Genomic DNA, 12,196 nt, shown 5'->3' on the forward strand with positions numbered 1-12,196 from the left:
GTGTAAGCTGTTGAATATGTAGACTGGCTAAGGTAACACTACGCAATGTTTCATGAACTCCAGTTAAACTTGGCTCAATTTTCAGTCACTTCCAACCATTAAAGAGTAAAATTCCAGAAGAATACAAATTAAATATTGCTGCTTGGCTTACAAAAACAGCAAACTTGATAGTGTTTATTAATTTTCTACTCTTACATATACAAGGTCCTGACAACTGTAAGCAAAGAAATGAACATCTTTCTACCATCCATACTTTGTTATTTCTGTGTTTATAGAACAATTCTTCCTAAGAGTATTAAGCATGCAGCTGGACACATGTGGCAAGTTCCATCCTTCTGAATTGCTCTTCCTGGGGTTAAAAAAATACACTGTCTGGATAGTCTTGTGATAACATCACAAAATGAGGCTCTCAAGAATTTGAATTATTATTCTGAAGCCCAATATATAAATATCCTTTGCACTGAGGCCATCTCAGGTTGTAGCTGTTGCGCTGTGGCCAAAGCATCAATGCTTTCCTGTAACTCCCAAGTTATTGGCCTGGAAAGGGGTTATCATTTACTTTATCACAATGGAGAGCTGTCCTCAGCATATACATTTTCCCAGTTAAGGCTGCCATTTGCCTTGGAGTCTGATAGCCTAATATCGCCACACAAATGTAAGAATAATGGCTGTAGAACTACAGAACCATAAATCTTTAAAAACTGAGAAGAGTTCCTGAGATTATCGATGACAATGACTTCATATCATGGATGAGAAAATTGGAACCCAGAAATACTAATGAAAAAAACTTCACACGCACTTTCCCAAATAACCATCTAACTCAGAAAAGACAACCTCCAGTTCAAATCAAAAGATGGTTCCACGTGAGTCTGGACAGACACGGCTGAGGAGAGGACAGACATCAGGGCAGACACCACTTCTGTGTTCTCAAACTCCTGAAAGGAGCTTTTTATATCCAAGGGAAGCTCATCATGCTCATTCACTTGGTATGTATTTACTCTCCTCTCCAACTGCACAGGGCCAAGGCAGAAGTCACCTGCTGGATTATGCTCTGTGAACAAGCAGATCCATATCTGCCCAAAGTCTAGCTGAGGCTCCGCGACGTACCCACCACTGACGTGACTCCTGGCGGGAACAGTGCAGCGGCTGTGACCGGCTCCACAGGTCTGACTGGAAATCGGCGCTGGATTTGAGTTCTTGTTTTTCTAGAACTGTTTCTGATAATGGGGGATCTAGTTCCCACCTTGTTCCTTATCTTCTCTCATAAGTTACTACAGTTTTAGTGCGTAGAGAGTACTTCTGCTCACATCACCAGGTGAGGGTATAAAACAAGTACCCCACTCTTAGGGACAGAGCAGGATACACTTTACCTCAGAAATTCCTCTTATGATTTCCAGAGAATCCTATGACACACATGCCCTGAGAGGTAGACTAAGTAGCCCATAAGTTAATAAGAAAATGAACAGCTCCTTTTTTTTTTTTTAAGATTTATTTATTTGTGCATACAGAACTGGGGTACAGGCCAGAGGCTCAGGGGCGGTGAGAGGCTTCACCAGAGACAGAGTGGGGAGCAGAACAGGCAGATCGAGGAAGTACACTGCTGAGGGGAGCAGCGGGAGGGTCAGGAGAGATCTGCCGCGCCATGTGGTCACCTCTGGGGCAGGCAGGAATCGAACTCATGCGGAAGCGGCTCTAGATTCTCAGTGCTGTGCTTTAACCTGCTGCGCCACCAGGGAGGGCCTGAACAGCTCCTTTTAATTAGCCAAGTGTTTAAACCCAATCTTAAATTGGGTTTTTTAAACACTACCAGTTAGAATATTCTTTTAAAAAGTGTGTATTGGGCCCTCCCTGGTGGCGCAACAGGTTAAAGCACAGCACTATGAAGCTACCGCATTCATTGCAGCATGAGTTCGATCTCTGGCGCGGCAGACCCCTCCTGTCCCGCTCACTGCTCCCCTCAACAGTGTATTTCAATCAATCTGCCTGTTCTGCTCCCCATTCTGTCTCTGGTGAATCCTCTTATGCCCCGCACGTCTGGCCTGTACCCCAGTTCTAAATGAATAAATAAATAAATATATTTTTTAAAAAGTGTGGCCCTCCCTGGTGGCGCAGCGGGTTAAAGCACAGCACTGAGAGGCTGAGGCCACTTCTGCATGAGTTCGATTCTTGCCTACCCCGGAGGGGACCACATGGCGTGGCAGACCTCTCCTGACCCGCCCGCTGCTCCTCTCAGCAGTGCACTTCATCCATCTGCCTGTTCTGCTCCCCACTCTGTCTCTGGTGAAGCCTCTCACCGCTCCTACACCTCTGGCCTGTTCCCCAGTTCTGTATGCATAAATAAATAAATCTTTAAAAAATTTTTTTTAAAAAAGTGTATTTACAGTTATACTATCAATCTTAAGCCTCTGCTAAAGGGAATCTATTATCTACAGCTCATGAATGGAATCCCACCTATAACCTACTTGTCTTGCTCCTCTACAGACTTGGTTTACTCACTAAAGAAGTATCAACGAGTTAGAACTTTGTGTCAGATGTTACACAGAGCGCTGGTGATACAAAGATGTGTAAGATACAAACTCACTCCCTGAAGAAACTTGGAGTGAGTGAGAAGAACATATCACAAAGCTTGGAAAACTCCACACTTGGTGGAGCCAGGGGGAGATACACAGGTATAGGAGCCCCTGAGTCAGCGCCCGCAGGAGGGCAGGGTGGGGTCCTGGAGCTGATGCTACCTTTGCTGGCAAAGGGTTAGCCAGGTAGGCCAAGGGCAGAGGTCAGTCATGAGATAAGAAACAGGCAGGCTGAGCCTAGATCATCCCAGAACAGCAAAGATGAAGCAGAAAAGATAGTCAAAAGGTCAAGTAAAAGGCAACCTGTGCCCTGGACTGTGACTGGATTAGCCCTGACAGACTGGTGTGTCACCTCCCTGTGCTGGGGATGAGGGAGCCGGGCTTTGACGTTTACCATATAAGCCCTAGTTCTGCTGTGTCGGGTTTGGAGGGGTGGGAGAGAACACAGCTGAGGGAGTGGCTCTTCAAAAGACATTTCCAACACTTGGAGTCGACTTCTGAATTGCTTCTTCAGATAAAAAATGGGTATCTTGGTTCTGTCAGGCATTTCTTAAATCATGTACAATCTGCTTCCCCTCCCTGAACCTCCATACCCCCTGACAGGCTATGTATCTTCTGTGCCCATGACTGTACCTGGAAATGCTGAAAGGACTGAGCAACAGCAGGCCAGAGGACACCTGAGCCTAAGGTGTAGCTGCTGGCTCCTTTTTTCACTGAATCAGCTCTACATTATAAAGCCCTGGGGTGCTCAGTCTCTAGCAGGGAGAAGCACTGCTCTGAGGTCATTCCCCTTTCAGTTCTGAGTTAACCAGAGTATCTGAAAAGGTGAGCCCTCGGGCCCAGGAGGGCCAAAGTAAGTCCTAGTGTCTCAAAAGCTTGTCTCTGGTAGCTGGGGGCCAGGGTGACCTGGAAGGCGCTCTGTCAGACCAGTAGTCAGAAAGCACTAGACCAACAGGCACAGGGCTCACTACTGAAAAATCTATGGTTCTTTCAGAAGCACAGGTCTGTAACTGCCCATTATTTTATCTTCTCAGCTTAAAAAATGTAAAATGAAGTTTGAAGGCGGGCACTATCAAAGCAAGGAAGAAAGGGAGAGAATATGACAAGAGGGAAGGGAAAAAACAAAGTGAGAAAAGGGAAGACGAGAACGGTGGAATTAATCGGTGGAATTAATCGAGAGGGGAAGGAAAGTACAAGAGGTTGAAGAGAGGCCAACAATGGGGTATGTTTGCAGGAGGATGGTGAATTGGCCTGGTGGGCAGCCTCTGCTGGATAGGTGGGCCCCCATTTCCCAAATGGGATGCCTGGGGGGGACCTAACAAGTCCAGACTCGCAAGGAAAGTCTCCATTAAGCATACCATTCAATGTTACCTCTCTTCAACTACCTACTTTGAACTAAACCCAAAGGGGTCTGTTTTCCTCTTTTCAAAACCCAAGTGTTTGCCATCAGCCCTGCCTGCCCTGTGAGACTGCTCTGACGCTCACTTCCTAAAGGGAAATCTGCAAGTGTTCCCTCTCAGACCGCAGGAGGAGGGCCAGCAGCAGAAGCTTAACTCTCACAAAGCCAGGCCGTTCTGAAATGCCACAGGGAGGGAGGTGGGAGAGGTCACGGCTGATCACAATAAGCCAGAGGTTTTTAGAGAGAATGAAGAAAATAGGTCTGTGGCATGGGGGCTCTTCTAACGATTCTATTTAAAAAAGCAAAGCTTTTGGGACAATGTGTCACCCACCAAACCACACCCGCTGTGATGTGGACACTGTGTTGCTGTGACCTCACTGGCAGGTGACAAATGCAGGTCTGATCTTCACAAGCACTGGCAGAATGAGTATACCAATGGGTGGCTGGGCAGACGAATACAAATATTTCAGAGCACAAATAGGTGAGTAAAAACCAAGTATGGAAATGAGGAATGTTCTATTTGCACGATCCGTTTTAGAGCAAACCCAAATGTAATGCAGTTTGGCACGTTATGCAGTTAAAATTTCTAATGTAACAGATGCTGAACTTCATTCATTCTTTTTCTCCTGTCTCTGACCTCTTTGTTTTCCAAATAAATTGCCGCTTCTAGAGGAGGCAGAATATTTCTTACTGCATTTGAATTAAAAACCTATGTGAATACACACAGCAGTGGGGTCCAGGGTGAGACCTGGTCAGATCAAGAGGCAAAAGCCAGCCAGAAGACTCTCTTAAGCATCTCTGTAAATAACACCCTAGAATCCAACCCAAGAATATGACTAAAAGGCCAGAATGTTCTACACTGTTACAACGAGCCAGTAAGTCACAGATCTTCTATTCAAAAGTATGTATGCTCACTAGGAAGTGTAACACCCTGCTCCAGTCCATGTGTACATGGGTGGAAATACAGACAGAAACACGGCTCCCCCAAATCTCTTCTACAGGTCCACCCGCCTGTTTCTTTGAAATAACAATTCTGGTGACAGGGAGAAGGACACTGGTAGTGACAGACAGTTATTTCAAAATATTTAATGATGTATTTAGAGGCCATTTGAAACTGCTTTTTAGATTGCTGGTAAGGTGAGACTGCTGTTATTTACTGCTACATAACATATTCATGGATTCATTTAATGAGCCTTACAGAATACACCTGTGGGCGGGACCAGGCTATAAACTGGCAATGCTCAGAATTTAAAAAGTCTTAATTATTTGTCCATTAGCTGAAGAACTTTTCTGTGTGAAAGGCAATGCTTTTATAAGGCAATCCTCTGTCTTTTGAATTGTCTTTTCAGATATTGAAAAGAAATGGGAAAATAAGAAATTCAAGCAACGGAAAGTGGGAAGTAACTACTACTTCCCCTGTCTTAGCACAGGGACTGAGATAAAGCACAGAATTTCTGAAAGAGGTCCAGTCAGGGTCTAGCTCCAAAGAATTTAAATCACCTTTGAGATACTATCTTGTAGTTTAATCTCAGACCGTGTCAGTTCAGGTGAAGCAAGACAAACAGGTTGGAATGGTGGATGTTTCATAAATTTCACTGGTGAGTATGGGGGCGCTCAGTGGGAGACCCAACCCTTTAGTTCTTTTGTTGCTCTTCTGGGAACATGCCAGCAAGTTATTCATTCTGGGTTTTTACTTTCCTTTAAAAAAAATATTTTTATTTATGCAGAGAGAATCTGCATAAATAGGTCAGAGGTACAGGGGCAGTGAGAGGCTCCACCAGACACAGAGTGGGGAGCAGAACAAGCAGGAGAGGTCTGTTGTGCCATGTGGGTCACCTCCCTGGCCGGAGATAGAAATCACACCCCAGTGGCTGGCGGTAGCTTGATAGTGCTGTGTCTTTAACCCCTGCGCTACCAGGAAACCTATTCTAGGTTTCTAAAAGAACAATGAAAACTGCTCACTCATTCTCTTTCACGAGTCTCCTCCAATCTCTAAAAGCAAGCTGTTACTGTCCTATGTATGGCCTTCCTGCTACTTTGACCTTGACTGGCCTTGTTCTCTGAGCACTTCCAACTTGCATGAAAACTTGCCTCTTCATTCTCCTTTCATATCTGCCCCTATATCAAGACTCGTGGGTCAACATCAAGACTGTCATGACAGACTCGAATATTCCCTGCTATTTCCTTCCTGGACTGGCTAATTCTTGTTTTTTCCAAAATGTCTCTTATCATAGATCTGAAAACCTCGAAACCCACAGGTATGTTTATAACCTACACATTTACAGGGCTATCTCCTGGGATGCCTTTAGACATTAATTTTATTTGCCCATAAAAATAGGGCTACTGCTTCTCTTACTACTTCACATGAAAATCACAGCAGTAAAGGTATAGATTATCTAGGCAAACGACAGTGTGATGGCATGTGATCTCCAGGTTCAGGCTAAGCATGAGATCACCCCATGAGAGGTGGACTAATGGTGGAGAGACAGAAGCTGGACCTCTGTCGTATTTCTTAGTGGTCAGCCACAGTTTACAGCGACAGGAAAATCAGGACCCCCTGATGTGTGAGGGGATCTTTAAAAAGTGAGACTGGGAAGTGATGGGGATAATTTTTAAGCAAAGTATTAGTTAGATTTCTCCGAGGATCTCAGACCAGTGGAACATTATATACATGTACCTATACCTGCCTGCAAAATTTGTTATAAGGAACTGGTTCACAATATTAGAGGCTCAGAAATTTAAGACTTGTAGCTGGCAAACTGGAACCTTAGAATGCTAGAACCAGTCTGCATCTGAAGGCCTGAGACCCGGGAAGGTAGAGGGTTTAAATTCACAAGCTGGCAGGCTCAAAACCAAGGAGAGTGGATGATTCTATCTAGGTCTTAAGGCTGGGAAGGACCAATATTCCAGCTCAATGTAGTGCAGAATGAGACTGACACCCCAGACAAACAGTCAGACAGGAAGAATCCCACCTGTGCCACCTTGTTCTGTGCAGGTCTAGCAAAAGATTGGTGAGGCCCACCCACATTGGGGAGGGCAATCCATTTTGCCAAGTTTCCTGATTCAAATGCTAATTTCATACAGAAACACTGTCACAGACATACTCAGAAAGTAATTTAGTCAAATGTTTGGGTGTCCAGTGACCCAGTCAAACTGGAATAATGAGCTGTGACTGGAGCTACAATTGAAATCCACAATTTGGGATGACAGAAGCAACTCCCTTGACTCACCCAAAGGCACAAGGCTTGGCCTCCTGGAAGGCCAAACGCCCAACTTGTGCATTTTGTTCAAGGTGGGCATCTTGAGAAAGTGGTCTCTCTGTGGCTTTGATAACATTTTTATTTTGAGAAGACACAGGAAGTAGATAACCTCTTCTGTGTGTGTTCACTCAGGCTTAAGTTCTTTTTCCCAGGGCGTCTGAGTCAGAGAGCAGCTTACGTACTTCACCCCTTTGAAGACAGTTGAGGTAGTTCATGTCACGGGGCTGAGCAAGTGACTCAGGGCATGATAGGGGTAGAATCCAAGCTACCGTATGACCAGTCTAATTTTTTTTCAGTATCCTACTGGGCAGGAAGTGATTTAATAAGCAATTGTGGGGCAAAGTATGCAGCCTAAGGCTTCACTGAAATACTTAGGTGTGCCCCTAAGAGTTTAGTGGTAACAACTCAAGCTCTCCAGTTACGTTGTCTTGAGGTTAGAACTTGAAGCCACCGTTTGCTGGCTAAGAAACCTAGAGCAAAATTACTCTGATCTCTCTATGCTTCAATGTCTTTGTAAAAACTAGGATAATATCAAGTATTATATACCGTTTATGATGTGCTGTTTTTATAACGATCCTGTGAGGAAGCCACCACCAGACTCCAGTTTTCCAGTTGAAACAGACACTGAGCTGTTCGGTAACCAGGATGAGATTGCACAATTCCAGGCTGTGAGATGGGGGCATAAGTCAGGCAGCTTAGCTTGAGCCTATCCCTGCACCCTGGCCTATTCCCCATCTCGTGGCATACTTGTGAGGACCAAATGAGATTCTTAATTCAAGTGCCTACAGCAGTGCCTGCTGGTCAAGGAGTTCCATCTCGGTTTTATCTGCATGTAGTTGTGTAAAAGTATTTTGAACACCACAGAGACCCAATTCAACACATTAAATGATAACCCTTAAAAATTCCGGGTAAGGGCCCTCCCTGGTGGCGCAATGGTTAAGACCAGTGGGACCACATCCACTTCAGTGGGAGGTCGATCCCGCCTTGGGAGGTGACCCACATGGCGTGGCAGACCTCTCCTGACCCGCCTGCTGCTCCCCTCCGCAGTATACTTCCTTGATCTGCCTGTTCTGCTCCCTGCTCTGTCTCTGGTGAATCCATTTACCTTTCCTGCACCTCTGGCCTGTACCCTAGTTCTGTATGCATAAATAAATAAATGAATATTTTAAAAAAATTTCAGGATAAGCTAAATCTGAAAAATACCTTGAAAAAACATTTCACATGAGTGTACAATGAAACATTCCTCATTAAGTTTAGTTTTATGAAAGTTTATTGTCAGACTAGAAATTCATGTCCTACTAAGATTTGCTTCGAATGTCTTCTGGTCTAAATCACCTCCAGGAGACCAAAGTTGCCTTCTGCTATTATTATAAAGCACAGCACAGGTATCAGACTTATTTGGCATTGTGTTTTGAGCTCAGTACTCCTGGTTATTAGACCTAACTTCAATTTATTACCTCTCAGGTAAGTGCCAGGGAGTACATACCAAGAGTTCAAATAGTGGCAGCCAGCCAGCTGTATACATTCACTAACCCGGGTTAGACTCCTAATGGAAATCACAATGGGACTTGAATATAAATATGACCCAGTCTTCATTTAAAATCAGAAATGTTCAACCCTTTTCCCAAAGTATCATGTATGCTAAGTTATCACAGGAGAGCAATTTAAGATTAGACTTTTTTTCCATTTAAAATAAACCCTTTAAAAAAAGGTTATCTTTTTAATTTCCGCAGGAGACAGTGAGCGAGGCCACAGGGTAAGTTCTCCTCTCACTGGAGAATGATGAATGCGTGGGACACCCCAAACAGAGGGGAGCCACCACCCAGCCACACCACTCACCCCCACGGAGTTGAGCCGGGGGAGGGGGCAATCACCTCCTGGTGCATGCACACAGGGCCAGCCTTTGCTAAGAGCTCAGCTGTAGGTGGCAGCGATCCTCCTGGCCACCTGAGGGTGCCCCCTCCAGAGACCGGCAGTGGGTCCCTTTAGCCTACCGCGCCCATCAGGGTTCAGATTTCTCATCTACCGTTTTCTCCCCCAGCTCTGCTCCCATCTCTCCGGGTGTCCCTCACGACAAGGCTCCCCTCTCTGGGTATCTCCCGCGACTGGGCTCCCCTCTCTCCGGATGCTCCCCACGGCTCAGCTTCCCTTTCCCGGGGTCTCCCTGCGGCTCGGCGCCCCTCTCCCAGGGTGTCCCTACGGCTCTGCTCCGTTGTCTTCCAGCCTCTCCGTGGAGGGGCCAGGCTCCCTCCCGGGGCACGGGGGAGGACACTCACCGCTCGCTGGGCCCCGCAGTCCCTGACCGGGCGGTCGGGCAGGCGTCCCGGGCGGTGGCTCCCGGGTGCTGCGGCTGCGGCGGCACAGCCGGGCGAGTGAGCGCGGCCGGCTCCCGCCCCGGAGAACCCCCGCCGTGTCATTTGACCATATAAGGAGACGCGCGCCTCCTGAGCGCCGGCGCGGGCTCCCGCGCTGGCACCGGCGTGGGGCCGGGGGCGGGGGCGCAGAAGGCCGCTTTGAGGCTGGGCGGGTGCCCCTAGGCTCCTGGTGGCCGCGCCACCTCCTGTGCAGCAGCGCTGCGGACCCGATTCTTTCTTTGCCTTCTTGTTTCCATCAGGGTCTTCAGCGCCGGGGGTTAGCAGGAGCTTCGCCCCCATAGTCCCCTCATAGGGGCGAGTTTTGGCAATGACGGCGGGGCCGCCAGGACCTGCCACGGCTGAGTGGTAGGAACCGGTTGACTGGCGTCTTTGCTGTCTGTCGGGTTCAGGGGAAACCCAAGCAGGCGAAACTGGGAAGGTGGTAGGAGAGATAGGAGGGTTGGAATAGGACGGTTACTTGGTGGACCCGGGAAAAGTTGAGGTTCCAGGTTCCCAGGTTCCCTGCCCTACTCAGAAGGAGGGTGGAGCTGAGCAGAGAAGAGAGGAATTGGAGGAGACTGAAGAGGCTGGAAGCAGGATGGGGAGCCAGAAGAGGCACAGGGAGCGGAGACATGTAAAGAGCTGAGCTGGCCTCTTCTTGGCCCTGGACTGGTTGAAACAGATGTGGGTGAGAGACCCACAGATGTGGGTGAGAGACCCGTGGGGAGGGGTCAATGGCAGCGTGTATCTTGATGTTGATTTTGCTCTTTTCCTCTCAGACTCGTCTGGCCATTTCTGACCCTTTTCTTCGGGCCCCAGCCAGAAGGCGCTTTAGGCTTGCTGTGGGCTTTCAAGCCTTGCTTTGGGCCAGTCCCTTTTGGGTGGACGTTTACCCACCAGGGCATGGGCAACTTTGGGTGTTTGATTTAGAGACTCTATTCTTTTCTATATTGCACACTCATTGTATTAAAGTTCCTTTCCATTAAAGCTCTTATGTTTTATCTTGATGTGACGGATGGCAGAACCTATTTAGAGCAGGCAGGTTTGGGGGTTCAGTAGTGCCCCTCTCCCTGCCCTCTAACAGGGCCACTCACCAAGTCCAGTGAAGGCAGAAACTGATGCCTAGGATGTGTTTGCTTTTTTCTGCCTTAGATTACAGAAAAGAAACCAGATGACCAAAAAGAATGAATAATGCCAGGAAAGGTACAATTCCCAAAACCCAACACTTTAGGACAAGAGGGCTGCTTAGATGTCTGGTTGGGGGAAGGGGGAGACAAAAAAGGATGTGGAAAAACATTGCCCACACTCAAAACAGATGGTATTGTTCAAGAGAGTGTGCACAAGCTGGGCCCCACACTTGGGAAAGGGGAATAGAAGTGTCTGCTTTGAATAGCGGCTGCAAGCAGGCATAGTGGAGGACGAGCTGATGGCCAACTGAGGCACAGGAGAGACCTGGTGGGCAGGCACATTATTTTAAACCTGCAGGGGCTTTGGAGAAGAAAGCATATTTCATAGCTTTCTCTAGATTGACCATACGTCAGACACTCTGTGGGTCTCCAGCCTGAAAGCACAGAACCTGACACTTGCCAGATTAGCTCCCAGTCACTTGGCAATAACTCCACATGGTGTCTCACTTCAGCCTCACCCCTTCTAGGTCAAGATTTATACCCCAGCTTGCTTTATTGTGAGGACATTTCAGCTCAGAGATATTTGCCTAAGGATCCCTGAACAATAACTATTCGAGCTGAGATTCAAACAGGAGTCTATCAGCTGAAAAAGCCCTGCTAGTATCTTACAGGATAGGAAATGCCTCCAATACCTGCATGGTTCCAGCCAGGTCCAGGGGGCTGAGACTTGCCATAGATCTGATCTTAACTAGTTTGGATATGAGGAATACAGCTTTCCCTTCCTGACCTCCAGCTTCCCCCCATGAAAGGCAATTTGAGCTCCAACCTGAATTCCCACCCACAATCTAGGCAGGTCAGTGTCTTGATGTTCAGAGCAAGATGCATATAGAAACGTCTTTTCTCTCTGAGAGTTATTTAGCTTTGTTGTCATTATAGCTGCAAATTACAGATGATCTCCTAGTTTTCAAAGGATGAATCTAAAGCTTCAGTTGATAAAACAAGTTGAAAAAATAAACAGGAATTATTTCTGCCTTCTTTCAGATTCCTTATTTTAGTTATTTTTTAAGCTTCCTAAATTGTATGTATAATTTTTTAAAAAGTTATTTTTATCGACAGTACTTACTCATTAAGTTCTGTGTTTTATTCTAATAAATATCTTAGCTGCATCATACATTCTAAAAAATTTTTAAACTATTTGTGAAGAAATTCTATAATTTAACCTCTACATTTCTCCTTTGAACTAAAGGATAAAAGAACATGTTAATTGATTCTAAGGGAGTGTAATTAGCAAAATCCACATTTTGGAGGCAAATTTACCCAGTTTCTACAATAATGCTGAGAAAAATGAAAAGAAAAAAAAAGCAGAGACATAGAAGTGGAAACCAAAAGATTTAAAAAAAAAAAATCAACTAACTGCAATGAATGAATAGATGCACTTTCCTTAGATTTTTCATCAAAGAATAAACTATTAAAACAAATTTTCGAC

The 12,196-nt window shown here is 46.2% G+C and overlaps 1 protein-coding gene across 1 annotated transcript in view; it reads right to left on the reverse strand.

Moving 5' to 3' along the window:
* The window catches only part of FHL2 (four and a half LIM domains 2), a 30,166-nt gene extending 20,558 nt beyond the window's left edge, over positions 1-9,608 (reverse strand). Inside the window, exon 1 of the mRNA XM_004686190.2 lies at positions 9,506-9,608. The gene's annotated coding sequence lies outside the window, so the exon portion shown is untranslated. The remainder of the gene's footprint in view (positions 1-9,505) is intronic.
* Between the last annotated feature and the right edge of the window lie 2,588 nt (positions 9,609-12,196).

This window comes from Condylura cristata, unplaced genomic scaffold (genome assembly GCF_000260355.1).
Source record: "Condylura cristata isolate star-nosed mole 26May11 unplaced genomic scaffold, ConCri1.0 scaffold00020, whole genome shotgun sequence".
Lineage (NCBI taxonomy): Eukaryota > Metazoa > Chordata > Mammalia > Eulipotyphla > Talpidae > Condylura > Condylura cristata.